General features: G+C 45.0%; 1 pseudogene; it reads right to left on the reverse strand.

Annotated features, from left to right (window-relative positions):
• Positions 1–1,143: 1,143 nt before the first annotated feature.
• LOC147970638 (uncharacterized) lies at positions 1,144–2,029 on the reverse strand (annotated as a pseudogene).
• Between the last annotated feature and the right edge of the window lie 15,243 nt (positions 2,030–17,272).

Genomic DNA, 17,272 nt, shown 5'->3' on the forward strand with positions numbered 1-17,272 from the left:
GCTAACCAGAGAGTTGGTCAGGAAAACTCGGTGGGACCGAATCGCTCATTTCGGTGAGACCGAAACGTTACGAAAGGGAAACAGAGAGTTTGCATTGCGAACTCGGTGGGACCAATCGCTCATCTCGGTTGAACCGAAACGTTACGAAGGGAAACTGAGAGTTTGCAACCCCATCTCGGTGAGACCGAGATCCCTATCAGTGAGACCAATATGACTAGGGTTTGTGGCAGTGGCTATGTCAAGTGAACTCGGTGGCGCCGGATAGAACATTTCGGTGGGGCCAAGTTTGACTTTTGGTTTGGGACATATGTGGATATGACAAAGTGGTTGAGGGTTTTGGAGTATATCACTAAGCATTTTGAGCAAGCAAGCCATTAAGCAACACCTCATCCCCTTTTAATAGTATTGGCTTTTCCTATGGACTCAATGTGATCTTGAATCACTAAAATGAAAAAGTAGAGTCTTGAGCTTGAGCCAACATGTGTCCTTAGCATTTTGTGGGGTCCACATTCTTAATACATGACATGCCAATCATTAAATTTTCTGAAATGATCATCTTGAAATAGTATTAGTTCAATGATCTATATGTTGTTAATAATTACCAAAACCACCCAGGAATAGTTGCACTTTCAATCTCCCCCTTTTTGGTAATTGATGACAACATATAGATCAAAGCTTCGACAAATGGTAATAAGATTTAAATACATCATCGCTTTGATAAGTATGTGATAAGCAAGAGCTCCCCCTAAATTTGTTCACTATGTAAGATTCACTACAGGAAACAGATAATTTGCCGTCTATGGATCACAGACGGCAAAGACCCAAATCCAGACGGCAAAGATTTTGCCGTCAGGAAGCAGACGGCAAAGATAAATCGGCAAAAAATATTTTGCCGTTAGCCTTTTGTTGAGATGACGGCAAAGATTTTGCCGTCAGTCAATATAGTTTTGCCATCTGCCGCAAAAATAACAGACGGCAAAAAAAGTGTTCTTTGCCGTCAGTCAAAACATGGGCTTTGCCGTCATCTAGACTAAAGTACAGACGGCAAAGATTGTTTTTCAAAAAAATTTAAAAGTGACGGCCGACCAGAGCATCTCGCCGGATACAGGAACAACAAACCAAAACAGGCTCATCTCACGGAGATTTTGGATTCGACACGGCCGTGCTGTATTGCATTCATCATCGGTGAAGTTACAGAGAAGTTACAAGCTGTCCTGAAAATTTACACAAGGACCCCTAGAAACTAAAAAGGAAAAGCAATCAAGTCCTCCATCACAACAACAGGTACTTCACCGCCGGCCGTCCTTCTTCTCGCCGGGGACAATACCACAGGGACACCACTGCCGCCGCCTCGCCCTGCTCACCGCGCCGCTCGCCCGACCATACTCGCCGCGCCACCGAACAGCCACGCTCGCACGCGCCGCTCTCCCGACCCTGGTTTCCGCACCGCCGCCCGGCCGTGCTCGCTGGTTCCTGGAGAGAGAGAGGGGCACCGCCGCGCACCGGTGCAGCGTCGGGCGGCCGACGCCGGAGGGAGGAGGCCGCCGCGCGCCCGAGGGAAGAGGCCGCCGCGCGCCCGAGGGAAGAGGCCGCCGCGCGCCCGAGGGAAGAGGCCGCCGCGCGCTCGAGGAAGAGGCCGCCGCGCGCCCGAGGGAAGAGGCCGCCGCGCGCCCGATGGAACAGGTCGTCGGTGGAGTGAGCCGCCCACGCGCGCCATGCTCGCCGCCCTCGCGTCTGCCATGCTCGCTGCCCGCGCGGCCTCCCTGCTCTCCGCCCGCGCGGATGGCCTGCTTGCCCGCACCGGCCATGGATGGATGGATCCGTTGCCCGCGTGTCCGCCAGGCTCGCTGCCTGCGCGGCCTCCCTGCTCCCCGTCCACGCGGCCTCGCTGCACACCGCCCGTGCGGATGGCTTGCTTGCCCGCGCCGGCCATGGATGGATGGATGTGTGTTGTGCTTGTGTGTTTCGTGGTGTGAGTGGCTGTGTGGTGTGCGTGGGTGGGTCGGGTGTGGGGGCGTGCGTTGGTGGGTGGGTGGGTGTGTCAGGATGGGTGGGGCTGCGTGGGTATGGAGTGACCGCCACGTCATCGATCCGCGGGATCGATCCACGTGGTGTGCTTCTTCTTTGTCGTCTGCATTTTTTATACAGACGGCAAAGTATGTCTTTGCCGTCTGTTTTTTAATTACAGACGGCAAATCTTATACTTTGACGTCTGTAATAAAAAACACAGATGGCAAAGACTTTGCTGTCTGTATTTTATTTTATAGACGGCAAAGTATGAGATTTACCATCTGTAATAAAAAAAATAGACGGCAAAGACTAATTTGCTGTCTGTAATAAAAAAATGCAGACGGCAAAATATGTTTTGCCGTTAGTCATTCTTTGCCGTCTGCAGCTGACAGTAAAATTGCTCTTTGCCGTCTGCCTCGACAAAAAGCTGACGGCAAAGATGTCCACTGACGGCAAATTAGCTGTTTCCTGTAGTGATTTGCTTTTGAATGCAAATGCACAATCGATTAGAATTATGGGTCACTCTTTCATGTCACATACATCTTGGTGAAGCGCTCAAATTGATATGAATTAAAACATGCACTCATCACCAAGCAAAGTGAATAATCATATAAGGATATAAAAGATAATTCCATTCAAGCAAACATTAAAGTGTGATATGATCAAACACATGATCATACAAGTATCTCACGGAGACATAAAGTATCAAACGAGCACACACACAAGTTCAACTAAAAAGCAAGAAAGCAAGAGAGACAAAGCAGCAAAGAAACACTCTCTCTCAAAACCTACAATCTATAAATTCCGCCCCCCTTGGCAACAAGTTACCAAAAAGTTCGAAAATGCATAGTGCTATGCGTCTCTCAGGCTTGGTCTTCCGGAGGTGGTGTAGATAGAAGTCCAAGGATGAAGGCATCAGTGGATGATGTTGGAGCTGGTGGAGCAGGTGCTGGAGGTGGTACTGAAGCCGTTGCTGGTGCAGATGAAGTAGCTCTTGTATCTGAGATTGGCACTGCAGCTGACCTCTGACTCCTTGGCACTAGCTGAAAAGCATCAGTAGTTGCCTCCCCTCTCTTCTCCTCGGCTTCCTCCTGGAGCTGCTCGACTGCAGTCTGTATCTCAGTCACCTTGAGGTCAAGATCATAGAATTTTGTTTCAAAAATACTTTCCAAGCTCTCTTGATTCTGAGTCGGGGTGGCCAAGCCCTTATCAATCCTCAATGTTGCTTGTATCAGATAACCCAATTGATCTTGTTTGCTCTTTAAGAACACCTGAGATACTTCCTCGGCACTTGGCATCCTTGCAGCCTTTTCTGCCTTTGCCTTAGCTCTCTTCTCTTGTGCTTGTGCTGATGAAGGTTCATTTTCATTCATCACAACTACGTTATCCTAAAATTCTGGGTGCAAAGGTAAGTGCTCCTTATCCAACAGGTAACTACTTGTGCCATCTTGGAGTTGATGAGCACCTAAATATGTGGAGCATACCCGCAAGATCTTTTCTGATCTGCTGCAATCCTCTTGATTGTCTCAACAATCAGACTCATGACCTTGAATTTTTTAGGGACATCAAATATTTGTAGTGGGTTGATTGAATGTCCTCTTATCATCTTGTGATCTCCAGATTTGGGTAACAGAGTATGCCTCATGATAGTGTTGATTGTAGGCAGACCAGACAGTAGATAATGCACAGATCCAAGCTTGTGTGTCTCCAAAGTTTTATCGGGGATCTCCTTGTACATATTTGCCATGAAGTTGTGGTCTTTCTTCTTCTTGGCATACACATCCAAATCATCCTCATTTTCCTTTGGGGCATTGATCAACTTTGCCCACTCATCAACAGTTGATTGGTACCTCGTACCCTCAGACATCCACACTATTCTGTCATCTGGATAGAAATGAGCAGTGGAGTAGAACTACATAACAAGCTCATCATTCCATTTGGTCAACTTTTGACACACAAACTCATCAACTCCACAAGCTTTGAAGCTTTCATGTACACTTGGGAAAAAGTCTTCATTCTCATCAATGAATTCCCGATCGACCCATCTCATATCACAGACAATTGGCTTCTTGTCAAGCAGAATGGTCTCATAGAAATCCTGTTGTTCCTTGGTGTGGAACATATAGTCCACCCCAGTCCTCCTCCTCATAGCATAGGGATCAGACTATCTCCAAAGTCTCAATCATGTATCCTTCATGATGTTCATGTCCTCAGCCACTAGATGAGTGTCATTGTGTTCTGGAATCTTTGGTTTCAGTTTTCTCAGCACTTGGGCTTCTGCATCTTCTTCTTCAACTTCAGGCACTGGAGCCTTGTTTTTTCTTCAGCAGGGATATTCCTGGTGCTTCTCTTGGGCTTAGAAGGATTTTGAGCAGCAGCTTTGGGCTTTGATGGAGCAGCCCCCTGACCTGATTGCATCTCCCATGAGCTTCTGTGACTTGGGTGCTGGTGCAGCATCCTCTTCCTCTTCATCTTCTTCTGGCTCTCTCATTATGGAGGATCTACCAAGGACTCTGACAGTGGTCTTCTTGACCCTCTCCTTCCTCTTCTTTCCCTCTCCAGCAGCCTCTCCAGTTGACTTAGAGGTTCCAGCAGTTGAGGCCCTGGCCTTAGACATTGGGATTATTTTTGCAGGTGCCTTCTTATTCAACCCTGGCTTAGTTGTTGCAGTAGTGCCATACTTGTCGGGGATATACCCTGCGGTATGACCCGGCCAGAGATATGACCCGGCTGGGACTTGGTGTTTCATTGGTAAGCCGTCAGATATGTTAATCGGATATTAAGCCGGCAGATGTTAAGCTGGCAGATGTTAAGTCAGATATTAAGCCGGCAGATGTTAAGCTGGCAGATGTTAAGTCAAATGGTAAGCCGACAGATGTTAAGTCAGATATTAAGCCGACAGATGTTAAGCTGGCAGATGTTAAGTCAGATGGTAAGCCGGCAGATGTTAAGTCAGATGGTAAGCCGGCAGATGTTAATCTGGGAGATGTTAAGTCAGATGGTAAGCCGGCAGATGTTAAGTTAGATATTAAGCCGGCAGATGTTAAGCTGGCAGATGTTAAGTCAGATGGTAAGCCGGCAGATGTTAAGTCAGATGGTAAGCCGGCATATGTTAAGACAGATGGTAAGCCGGCAGATGTTAAGCCAGATGTTAAGTCAGATGGTAAGTCGGCAGATGGTAAGCCAGATGGTAAGTCAGATTGTAACAGAGTCACCTGGGGTTAATAAGCCCAAGGCGTTAAGAAGCCCATGGAGAGAAGCCCGTGATGACAAGTCAGAATAGTTTAAGTTTTAATCCGAGTTGGACTCTACATGTAACCCGCCCCTTGAACTTATATAAGGAGGGGCGGGGCACCCCAAGAGAGACAGAAAATAATCGTTAAGGCTAGACACAACTAGGAGAGACGGTTTATGGCGACTCTCTCATGATCATAATGAGACCTAGCCACAAACATCATGTAGGGTTGTTACTGGATGATGTTTCCCGGGGTCCGAAGCTGTCTAAATCCTTGTCTTGTGTTACATCTCTTGATTCCGCTCAACCCCTCTCAAGCTACCACATAGATGTGTTGGCTTCACGACTAAGTCCTCACACTAGGGCATCTGTCGTGACAAATCCATGACAGTTGGCGCCCACCGTGGGGTTCGCACACGGTGGTGATGAGTTCTTGGAGGGATCTCCCAGGGATCGAGAAGTTCACAATTTTCCGAATGAAGAATAACCGGGTTTTCAAGAAATTAGGGTTACAGTCTGTTCGCTGCCGCCGTCCTGCAATTTATTCGGTGGGTTTTTGAGTCGTCGAGTCTGCTACACACGAATCGCCGCAAGTCGCCGCCGCTGCCTCCGTCGTGGTTCGCCATGGCCACAGCAGCCCTGCCTCGGTGTCGCTCTGCCTCCGCCTTGAACCGGGTTCGCCTTCGAGCCGGCCGGCCTCTATCGTCGCGGCCTCGGCCTTGCTTTGAATCGCCAGGAGGGCCTCGCTCCGAGCTGTCGTCGCTGGCTCGCCTCCGCTGTCGGGCCGCCAACTCGTCATTCCACCGTCGGGCATCGAACCGCCTTTGCACTGCCCTTCAACCGGATGTTAAACCGCCATGGTGCGCCCTTTCTCATTGTTTTTCCACAGACTCGCCTACGCCGATGAGTCGCCGTTGCCGTGCCTCATTTTGGCTTTGAGCCGCCCGCCTCCACTGCAAGTCGTCTCGAGGGCTGGCCCTTGCTCTGCTGACCTACGGACCAGCCGACTGCCGTGGTTTGCCCCGCAAGGTCATCTCGTCCCGCTGCAGACACGCCCGTGCGTGCTTAAACCGCCAGTCTAGTGCTGAGTCGCCGCCACCACCACCTGGGCCCAGTCGGACCCTGCCTCGCCGGATCACCCACGCAGTTGCAAGTCGCTACTGCCGTCATGGCTTCATCCTGAGCCACGCGGCCGAGTCGCCGCCAGTTCATCCCTGTGCTTCAGGCCGCCGCTGACGGACTCCCTGCATCAAGTCGCCAGGAGGGCCCTCCGACATTGTTTTTAGCGTCCGAGTCCGGCTCCACTTCCACCCGAGAGTCGGTCGGCCCAGATGAGTCACCGGCTACGCCTCCATTGTCCTGCTGTTCTAAGTCGGCCCTGCATCGCCGCTTCTGCCTCCAAATTGTAGTTGCCTCTTCCACCCACACACTGAGCAGCACCCTCTCCTCTCCATTGTTCTAACTCGCCACAGCACAGCCCTGCGCGGATCTGCCCGCATCGGGTCCCCGTCGGTTGTTGTTGTTCTAAGCCACCATGCACGACCCGCCTTACTCTGTCGTGTTGGCCGCACGCTAGTTTCTTGAGCCGCGGCGCTCCTGCCCCTACCCCGCTTCTGAAGCTCGTCTGTGAGCTGGTTTTGAGCGCCCCTAATACAACAGTTTGCTAAGGAAGGAGAGACAAAGCAAAGAAGGGTTTGTTGAGTACTGTACTAGCGAGTTGCATGAATGGCTATGAACGGTGGTTATTGTTGATCAATCAACCTGGCTGTCTGTTTGCTTACTAGCGTTGAACACACAACGGATTACAAGAATGCAGGCATTTGTGTCATGCCATGTCGCCATGGTGTCTGATATTACAACTTGTGAAGAACTGACATCCAGAGATAAATACCAGTATTGATGCATGGGGTCATCTGGCTAAAGTATTTGTTGGCTCAACAAGATATGAAGGATAAGAGCTACGGCAGCATCTTGCGAGGTCCTCGAGGGGATCAGTGAAAAATCCTTTGGATGCATATAAGGTTCAAACGAAATTCAGCAACAGTACTAAAAGGTTATCTACGTATGCCACATACGGATCATCTGTCGTACGAACAAATCAGGTGATATCCATCTAAGTCTAGCACATATTGTTTTTTGTCAAAGAACAATTTTTCTCTGCCATGGTCTGCAATATTGTTTATGCAAGACAGTTATTCACTATAAGAGCGATGGTCGTTGTCGGTGGAAACGACACCTATGGAATCACCGGGATCCCTTCTATGGTTGGCGGGCGCGGGGTTGTGCAAAGAGCGGGTCTGGTAGCCAGCACAAAGATCGTTTACCCAGGTTCGGGCCACAAGGATGCGTAATACCCTAATCCTTCTTTGGTGTATATTTGAGTGTTCTTGAGCTTTCGAACTAGCTGCGGTGTGTGCGTAGTCCAAAAGATCTGAATCCTTCTCCAGTATGCCTCGGGCCTCCTTTTATAGTCAAAAGGGGTCGCCATAGTGGCACACAGGAGGTGGAAAGGTATACAGTGTACAAGCTTATCGCCGGTCATTGCAGGACAAGGCGCATTAAATGCGCTCCTTAGGTGTCTCGTTGCTTTATCGGGGGCGGTAACGAGGCCCCTCCCGTCCGTCGCTGCTCCACCTTACCCCGACATGCGTCCAGGCCAACGAGGCATGCAGCGCCACGTAGGCTGGCAGGTGATACGTCTCCAACGTATCTATATTTTTTATTGTTCCATGCTATATTATATTCTGTTTTGGACATTATTGGGCTTTATTATACACTTTTATATTTTTTTTGGGACTGACCTATTAACCGGAGGCCCAGCACAGAATTGTCGTTTTTTGCCTATTTCAGAGTTTCGCAGAAAAAGAATATCAAACGGAGTCCAAACGGAATGAAACCTTCGGGGACGTGATTTTCGAAACGAACGTGATCCAGAGGACTTGGACCCTACGTCAAGAAAGCAACCAGGAAGGCACGAGGTAGGGGGCGCGCCTACCCGCCCCCCAGGCACGCCCTCCACCCTCGTGGGGCCCATGTTGCTCCATCGACGTACTTCTTCCTCCTATATATACCTACGTACCCCCAAACTACCAGATACGGAGCCAAAACCCTAATTCCACCGTTACAACCTTCTGTACCCGTGAGATCCTATCTTGGGGCCTTTTCCGGAGCTCCGCCGGAGGGGGCATCGATCACGGAGGGCTTCTACATCAACACCATAGCCTCTCCGATGATGTGTGAGTAGTTTACTTCAGACCTTAGGGTCCATAGTTATTAGCTAGATGGCTTCTTCTCTCTTTTTGGATCTCAATACAATGTTCTCCCCCTCTCTTGTGGAGATCTATTCAATGTAATCTTCTTTTGCGGTGTGTTTGTTGAGACCGATGAATTGTGGGTTTATGATCAAGTTTATCTATGAACAATATTTGAATCTTCTCTGAATTCTTTTATGTATGATTGGTTATCTTTGCAAGTCTCTTCGAATTATCAGTTTGGTTTGGCCTACTAGATTGATCTTTCTTGCAATGGGAGAAGTGCTTAGCTTTGGGTTCAATCTTGCGGTGTCCTTTCCCAGTGACAGTAGGGGCAGCAAGGCACGTATTGTATTGTTGCCATCGAGGATAACAAGATGGGGTTTATATCATATTGCATGACTTTATCCCTCTACATCATGTCATCTTGCTTAAAGCGTTACTCTGTTCTTTTGAACTTAATACTCTAGATGCATGCTGGATAGCAGTTGATGTGTGGAGTAATAGTAGTAGATCCTGGCAGGAGTCGGTCTACTTGTCTCGGACGTGATGCCTATATACATGATCATACCTAGATATGCTCATAACTATGCTCAATTCTGTCAATTGCTCAACAGTAATTTGCTTACCCACCGTAGTACTTATGCTCTCGAGAGAAGCCACTAGTGAAACCTATGGCCCCCGGGTCTATTTTCCATCATACTAATCTCTCATCAACAAGCTATTTCTTTTGCCGTTTTTATTTTGCTTTATTTACTTTGCATCTTTATCATAAAAATACCAAAAATATTATCTTATCGTATCTATCAGATCTCACTTTCGTAAGTGACCGTGAAGGGATGGACAACCCCTTTATTGCGTTGGTTGCGAGGATTTTATTTGTTTGTGTAGGTGCGAGGGACTCGTGCGTGGCCTCCTACTGGATTAATACCTTGGTTCTCAAAAACTGAGGGAAATACTTACGCTACTTTGCTGCATCACCCTTTCCTCTTCAAGGGAAAACCAAAGTAGTGCTCAAGAGGTAGCAAGAAGGATTTCTGGTGCCGTTGCCGGGGAGTCTGCGCAAAAGTCAACATACCAAGTACCCATCACAAACCCTTATCTCTCGCATTACATTATTTGCCATTTGCCTCTCGCTTTCTTCTCCCCCACTTCACCCTTCCCGTTTTATTTGCCCTCTCTCTCCGTCCTCCTTCTCTTTCCCTATTTGCCTCCTTTTGCATATTTCTTGTTTGCTTGTGTGTTGGATTGCTTGCGTGTCATGATGGCTCAAGATAATACCAAATTGTGTGACTTTACTAATACCAACAACAATGATTTTATTAGCACTCCGATTGCTCCTCTTACCGATGCTGAATCTTGTGAAATTAATGCTGCTTTGCTGAATCTTTTCATAAAAGATCCGTTTTCCGGCCTTCCTAGTGAAGATGCCGCTACCCATCTAAACAACTTTGTTGATTTGTGTGATATGCAAAAGAAGAAAGATGTGGATAATGGTATTGTTAAATTGAAGCTATTCCCGTTTTCACTTAGAGATCGTGCTAAAGCTTGGTTTTCGTCTTTGCCTAAAATAGTATTGATTCATGGAATAAGTGCAAAGATGCTTTTATCTCTAAGTATTTTCCTCCAGCTAAGACCATCTCTCTTAGAAAAGATATTATGAATTTTAAGCAACTTGATCATGAACATGTTACACAATCTTGGGAGAGGATGAAATTAATGATACGTAATTGCCCTACACATGGTTTGAATCTTTGGATGATTATACAAAACTTTTTTGCCAGATTGAATTTTGCTTCTAGAAATCTTTTAGATTCGTCCGCGGGAGGCACTTATATGGAAATCACTTTAGGAGAAGCTACTAGACTCCTAGATAATATTATGGTTAATTATTCTCAATGGCACACTCAAAGAACTATTAATAAAAAAGTGCATAAATTGAAGAGATTAATGTTTTGAGTGGAAAGATGGATGAACTTATGAAATTGTTTGCTAATAAGAGTGCTCCTACTGATCCTAATGATATGCCTTTGTCTACTTTGATTGAGAATAATAATGAATCTATGGATGTGAATTTTGGTGGTAGGAACAATTTTGGTAATAACGCGTATAGAGGAAACTTTAATCCTAGGCCGTATCCTAGTAATTCCTCTAATAATTATGGTAATTCCTACAACAATTCTTATAGAAATTTTAATAAGATGCCCTCTGAATTTGAGACTAGTGTTAAGGAGTTTATGAATTCACAAAAGAATTTCAATGCTTTGCTTGAAGAAAAATTGCTTAAAGTTGATGAATTGGCTAGGAACGTTGATAGAATTTCTCTTGATGTTAATTCTTTGAAACTTAGATATATTCCACCTAAACATGATATCAATGAGTCTCTCCAAGCCATGATAATTTCCATTGATGAGTGCAAAGAAAGAACCGCTAGGATGTGTGCTAAGAAAGATTGTTTTGTGAAAGCGTGTTCTTCTAGTTTCTATGAAAATAAAGATGAAGATCTAAAAGTTATTGATGTTTCCCCTATTAAATCTTTATTTTGCAATATGAATCTTGATAATGATGGGACTGAATATGATCCACCTTTACCTAGAAGGCGTTCCAAAAATTCGGAATCTTTTGATCTTGATGCTAAAATTGTTAAAAGTGGGATTGAAGAGGTCAAAACTTTAAATATCAGTGAACCCACTATTTTGGATTTCAAGGAATTTAATTATGATAATTGCTCTTTGATAGATTGTATTTCCTTGTTGCAATCCGTGCTAAATTCTCCTCATGCTTATAGTCAAAATAAAGCTTTTACTAAACATATCGTTGATGCTTTGATGCAATCTTATGAAGAAAAACTTGAGTTGGAAGTTTCTATCCCTAGAAAACTTTATGATGAGTGGGAACCTACAATAAAAATTAAAATTAAAGATCATGAGTGCTATGCTTTGTGTGATTTGGGTGCTAGTGTTTTCACGGTTCCAAAGACTTTGTGTGATTTGCTAGGTTTCCGTGATTTTGATGATTGCTCTTTAAACTTGCACCTTGCGGATTCCATTATTAAGAAACCTATGGTAAGAATTAATGATGTTCTTATTGTTGCAAATAGGAATTATGTGCCCGTAGATTTTATTGTTCTTGATATAGATTGCAATCCTTCATGTCCTATTATTCTTGGTAGACCTTTCCTTAGAACGATTGGTGCAATTATTGATATGAAGGAAGGGAATATTAGATTCCAATTTCCGTTAAGGAAAGGAATGGAACACTTCCCTAGAAACAAAATTAAATTACCTTATGAATCTATTATGAGAGCCACTTATGGATTGCCTACCAAAGATGGCAATACCTAGATCTATCCTTCCTTTTATGCCTAGCTAGGGGCGTTAAATGATAGCGCTTGTTGGGAGGCAACCCAATTTTATTTTTATTCCTTGCTTTTTGCTCCTGTTTAGTAATAAATAATTTATCTAGCCTCTGTTTTGGTTGTCTTTAATTAGTGTTTGTGCCAAGTAGAACCGTTGGGAAGACTTGGGGAAAGTCTTTTTAACCTTGCTGTAAAAAACAGAAACATTAGCGCTCACGAGAACTGCTGCCATTTTTATTTGGAAGGTGCTATTTAGTTAATTATTTTTGCATATGATTAATAGATAAATTCCTCACGTCCAGAAATTTATTTTATAATTTTTGGGGTTCCAGAACTTGCGTTAGCTACAGATTACTACAGACTGTTCTGTTTTTGACAGATTCTGTTTTTCGTGTGTTGTTAGATTATTTTGATGAATCTATGGCTAGTAAAAGAGTTTATAAACCATAGAGAAGTTGGAATACAGTAGATTTAACACCAATATAAATAAATAATGAGTTCATTACAGTACCTTGAAGTGGTGTTTTGTTTTCTTTCGCTAACGGAGCTCACGAGATTTTCTATTTTGAGTTTTGTGTTGTGAACTTTTCAAGTTTTGGGTAAAAGATTTGATGGATTATGGAATAAGGAGTGGAAAGAGCCCAAGCTTGGGGATTCCCATGGCACCCCAAGATAATCTAAGGACACCTAAAAGCCAAAGCTTGGGGATGCCCCGGAAGGCATCCCCTCTTTCGTCTACTTCCATCGGTAACTTTACTTGGAGCTATATTTTTATTCACCACATGATATGTGTTTTGCTTGGAGCGTATTGTACTATTTGAATCTTTGATTTTTAGTTTACCACAATAAACCTTTCTGTACACACCTTTTGAGAGAGATTCACATGATTTGAAAATTGTTAGAATACTCTATGTGATTCACTTATATCTTTTGAGTTATATAGTTTTTGCTCTAGTGCTTCACTTATATCTTTGAGAGCACGGTGGTGGATTTTTTTATAGAAACAATTGTTCTCCCATGCTTCACTTAGATTATTTTGAGAGTCCTACAAAACAGCGTCATAATTTTCTTTAATTATGATAGGCATTCAAGATTAGTAAAAAAAATTCTTATGAGTGTGTTGAATACTATGAGAAGTTTGATACTTGATAATTGTTTTGAGATATGGAGATGGTGATATGAGAGTCATGCTAGTTGAGTAGTTGTGAATTTGAGAAATACTTGTGTTGAAGTTTGTGATTCCCGTACTATGCACGTATGGTGAACCGTTATGTGATGAAGTCAGAGCATGATGTATTTATTGATTGTCTTCCTTATGAGTGGCGGTCGGGGACGAGCGATGGTCTCCTACCAATCTATCCCCCTAGGAGCATGCGCGTAATACTTTGTTTTGATAACTACTAGATTTTTGCAATAATTATGTGAGTTCTTTATAACTAAGGTTGAGTCCATGGATTATACGCACTTTCTTCCTTCCACCATTGCTAGCCTCTCTAATACCACGCACTTTTCGCCGGTATCATACACCCACCATATACCTTCCTCAAAATAGCCACCATACCTACCTATTATGGCATTTCCATAGCCATTCCAAGATATATTGCCATGCAACTTTCCACCGTTCCGTTTACTATGACACGCTCCATCATTGTCGTATTGCTTTGCATGATCATGTAGTTGACATTGTATTTGTGGCAAAGCCACCATTCATAATTCTTTCACACATGTCACTCTTGATTCATTGCATATACCGGTATACCGCCGGAGGCACTCACATAGAGTCATATTTTGTTCTAAGTATCGAGTTGTAAGTAAATAAAAGTGTGATGATCATCATTTTTAGAGCATTGTCCCAAGTGAGGAAAGGATGATGGAGACTATGATTCCCCCACAAGTCGGGATGAGACTCCAGACTAAATAAAAGAAAGAGGCCATAAAAAGGCCCAAATAAAAAAATGAGAGAAAGGGAGAGAAGGGACAATGCTACTATCCTTTTAACACACTTGTGCTTCAAAGTAGCACCATGATCTTCATGATAGAGAGTCTCCTATGTTATCACTTTCATATACTAGTGGGAATCTTTCATTATAGAATTTGGCTTGTATATTCCAATGATGGGCTTCCTCAAAATTCCCTAGGTCTTCGTGAGCAAGCGAGTTGGATCCACACCCACTTAGTTCCTTTTGTTGAGCTTTCTTATACTTATAGCTCTAGTGCATCTGTTGATGGCATTCCCTACTCACTCACATTGATATCTAGTAATGGACATCTCCATAGCCCGTTGATACGCCTAGTTGATGTGAGACTATCTTCTCCTTTTTTTGTCTTCTCCACAACCACCATTCTATTCCACATATAGTGCTATGTCCATGGCTCACGCTCATGTATTGCGTGAAGATTGAAAAGGTTTGAGAACACCAAAAGTATGAAACAATTGGTTGGCTTGTCATCGGGGTTGTGCATGATTTAATTACTTTGTGTGGTGAAGATAGAGCATAGCCAGACTATATGATTTTGTAGGGATAACTTTCTTTGGCCATGTTATTTTGAGAAGACATAATTTCTTAGTTAGTATGCTTGAAGTATTATTATTTTTATGTCAATATTAAACTTTTGTCTTGAATCTTTCGGATCTGAATATTCATACCACAATTAAGAGAATTACATTGAAATTATGCCAACTAGCATTCCACATCAAAAATTCTGTTTTTTATCATTTACCTACTCAAGGACGAGCAGGAATTAAGCTTGGGGATGCTTGATACGTCTCCAACGTATCTATAATTTTTTATTGTTCCATGCTATATTATATTCTGTTTTGGACAATATTGGGCTTTATTACACACTTTCATATTATTTTGGGACTAACCTATTAACCGGAGGCCCAGCCCAGAATTGTTGTTTTTTTGCCTATTTCAGAGTTCCGCAAAAAAGAATATCAAACGGAGTCCAAACGGAATGAAACCTTCGGGAACGTGATTTTCGGAACGAACGTGATCTAGAGGACTTGGACCCTACGTCAAGAAAGCAACCAGGAAGGCACGAGGTAGGGGGGGCGTGCCCTCTACCCTCGTGGGGGCCACGTTGCTCCACCAACATACTTCTTCCTCCTATATATACCTACGTACCCCCAAACTACCAGATACGGAGCCAAAACCCTAATTCCACCGCCGCAACCTTCTGTACCCGTGAGATTCCATCTTGGGGCCTTTTCCGGAGCTCTGCCGGAGAGGGCATCGATCACGGAGGGCTTCTACATCAACACCATAGCCTCTCCGATGATGTGTGAGTAGTTTACTTCAGACCTTCGGGTCCATAGTTATTAGCTAGATGGCTTCTTCTCTCTTTTTGGATCTCAATACAATGTTCTCCCCCTCTCTTGTGGAGGTCTATTCGATGTAATCTTCTTTTGCGGTGTGTTTGTTGAGACCGATGAATTGTGGGTTTATGATCAAGTTTATCTATGAACAATATTTGAATCTTCTCTGAATTCTTTTATGTGTGATTGGTTATCTTTGCAAGTCTCTTCGAATTATCAGTTTGGTTTGGCCTACTAGATTGATCTTTCTTGCAATGGGAGAAGTGCTTAGCTTTGGGTTCAATCTTGCGGTGTCCTTTCCCAGTGACAGTAGGGGCAGCAAGGCACGTATTGTATTGTTGCCATCGAGGATAACAAGATGGGGTTTATATCATATTGCATGACTTTATCCCTCTACATCATGTCATCTTGCTTAAAGCGTTACTCTGTTCTTTTGAACTTAATACTCTAGATGCATGCTGGATAGCAGTTGATGTGTGGAGTAATAGTAGTAGATCCTGGCAGGAGTCGGTCTACTTGTCTTGGACGTGATGCTTATATACATGATCATACCTAGATATGCTCATAACTATGCTCAATTCTGTCAATTGCTCAACAGTAATTTGTTTACCCACCGTAATACTTATGCTCTCGAGAGAAGCCACTAGTGAAACCTATGGCCCCGGGTCTATTTTCCATCATATTAATCTCTCATCAACAAGCTATTTCTTTTGTCGTTTTTATTTTGCTTTATTTACTTTGCATCTTTATCATAAAAATACCAAAAATATTATCTTATCATATCTATCAGATCTCACTTTCGTAAGTGACCGTGAAGGGATTGACAGCCCCTTTATTGCGTTGGTGCGAGGATTTTATTTGTTTGTGTAGGTGCGAGGGACTCGTGCGTAGCCTCCTACTGGATTGATACCTTGGTTCTCAAAAACTGAGGGAAATACTTACGCTACTTTGCTGCATCACCCTTTCCTCTTCAAGGGAAAACCAACGCAGTGCTCAAGAGGTAGCAGCAGGCTGCTGAGTCGTCATGGTGGTAAGGTCTTCACGAAGATCTGCATGCCACCACACTAGTGTTTGGCTAGTTGGATTAGCATCCACGTACTGCCACATGGGTACTAGCCTCAGTTGGTGGGTTGGCCGCTGAGCTGGGGCGGCGATGGGGCGGCAAGGTATTGTCGTGGTCCCGTGTATATTCCGGCAAGGGTCTTGTCGGGGTCTTGTGAGCGCCCTCGACAAGAGTCTTGTCGGGGCCTTGCGAGCGTTTTCGGCAAGGGGGCTTGCGGTTGTCTTGTTTTCTGGTCATCGTCTAGTCTTGTGGGATCTTTGTCTTCACAAAGATCTGCATGCCAACTATGCAGGTGCTTCCCGAGCCTTGGCTCCAATGCTGCCGATGGTGTCGGTACTCTTAGGCTCAAGGGTGGCCGCGATGTTGGCTTTGGGTGAGCTGCCCCGGCAAGGCTCTTGCCGGGGCTGTGTAGGCCGCCCCGGCAAGGATCTTGCCAGGGGAAAACCCGTTTTGCTGCTCCGTCTTCTACGCCCCTGGCTGGAGCGCTGCTCTAGTATTCTTGTGTTGCTGCTTCCTCCCTTTGTCCCGCTAAGTGTGGCCGCAGGTGCGGCTCTAAATGTTCGTGCACAAGTAGAGGGGTAAAAAGGAGAGCGCCTACTTTTGTACACCGATAGGAGCCCCCGGTATTGGGCCACAGATAAGCGCAACATGTTGTTAGGCCAGGCCCAGAACGGTGTGCGGGCATGCGGGTGGAGTTTTACTGCGGTAATTCCCTTGCCGGTCGCGCTTCCCCGCGACCCGTGTTGAATGCGTGACGTGGGGGTCGTGCGTGGAATGACCGCGGCATGCTTGCATCATCCATGGTGAGCAGTAAAGAGGCGGCTTGCGTGTTCTCTCGAAATGGCAAAGCCACCGCTCATTTACTCTCTTCCCCTTGGAACCGTCGTTCCACGTTTCCCACTACGCCTGCTCCTTACACCATGTACGCCGCATGCACGACGCGGGGTAGGTGACAGACGCATGGAATATGGGAAGGCGTGCGGGGGGCGATGCTCACGTGCCTTCGATTGGGCGGGGAGGGCGGTCGATGGCCTCG

The sequence above is a fragment of the Triticum urartu genome, chromosome 5A (assembly GCF_056163025.1).
Source record: "Triticum urartu cultivar PI428250 chromosome 5A, HENAU_Tu73, whole genome shotgun sequence".
In the NCBI taxonomy this organism is placed as follows: domain Eukaryota; kingdom Viridiplantae; phylum Streptophyta; class Magnoliopsida; order Poales; family Poaceae; genus Triticum; species Triticum urartu.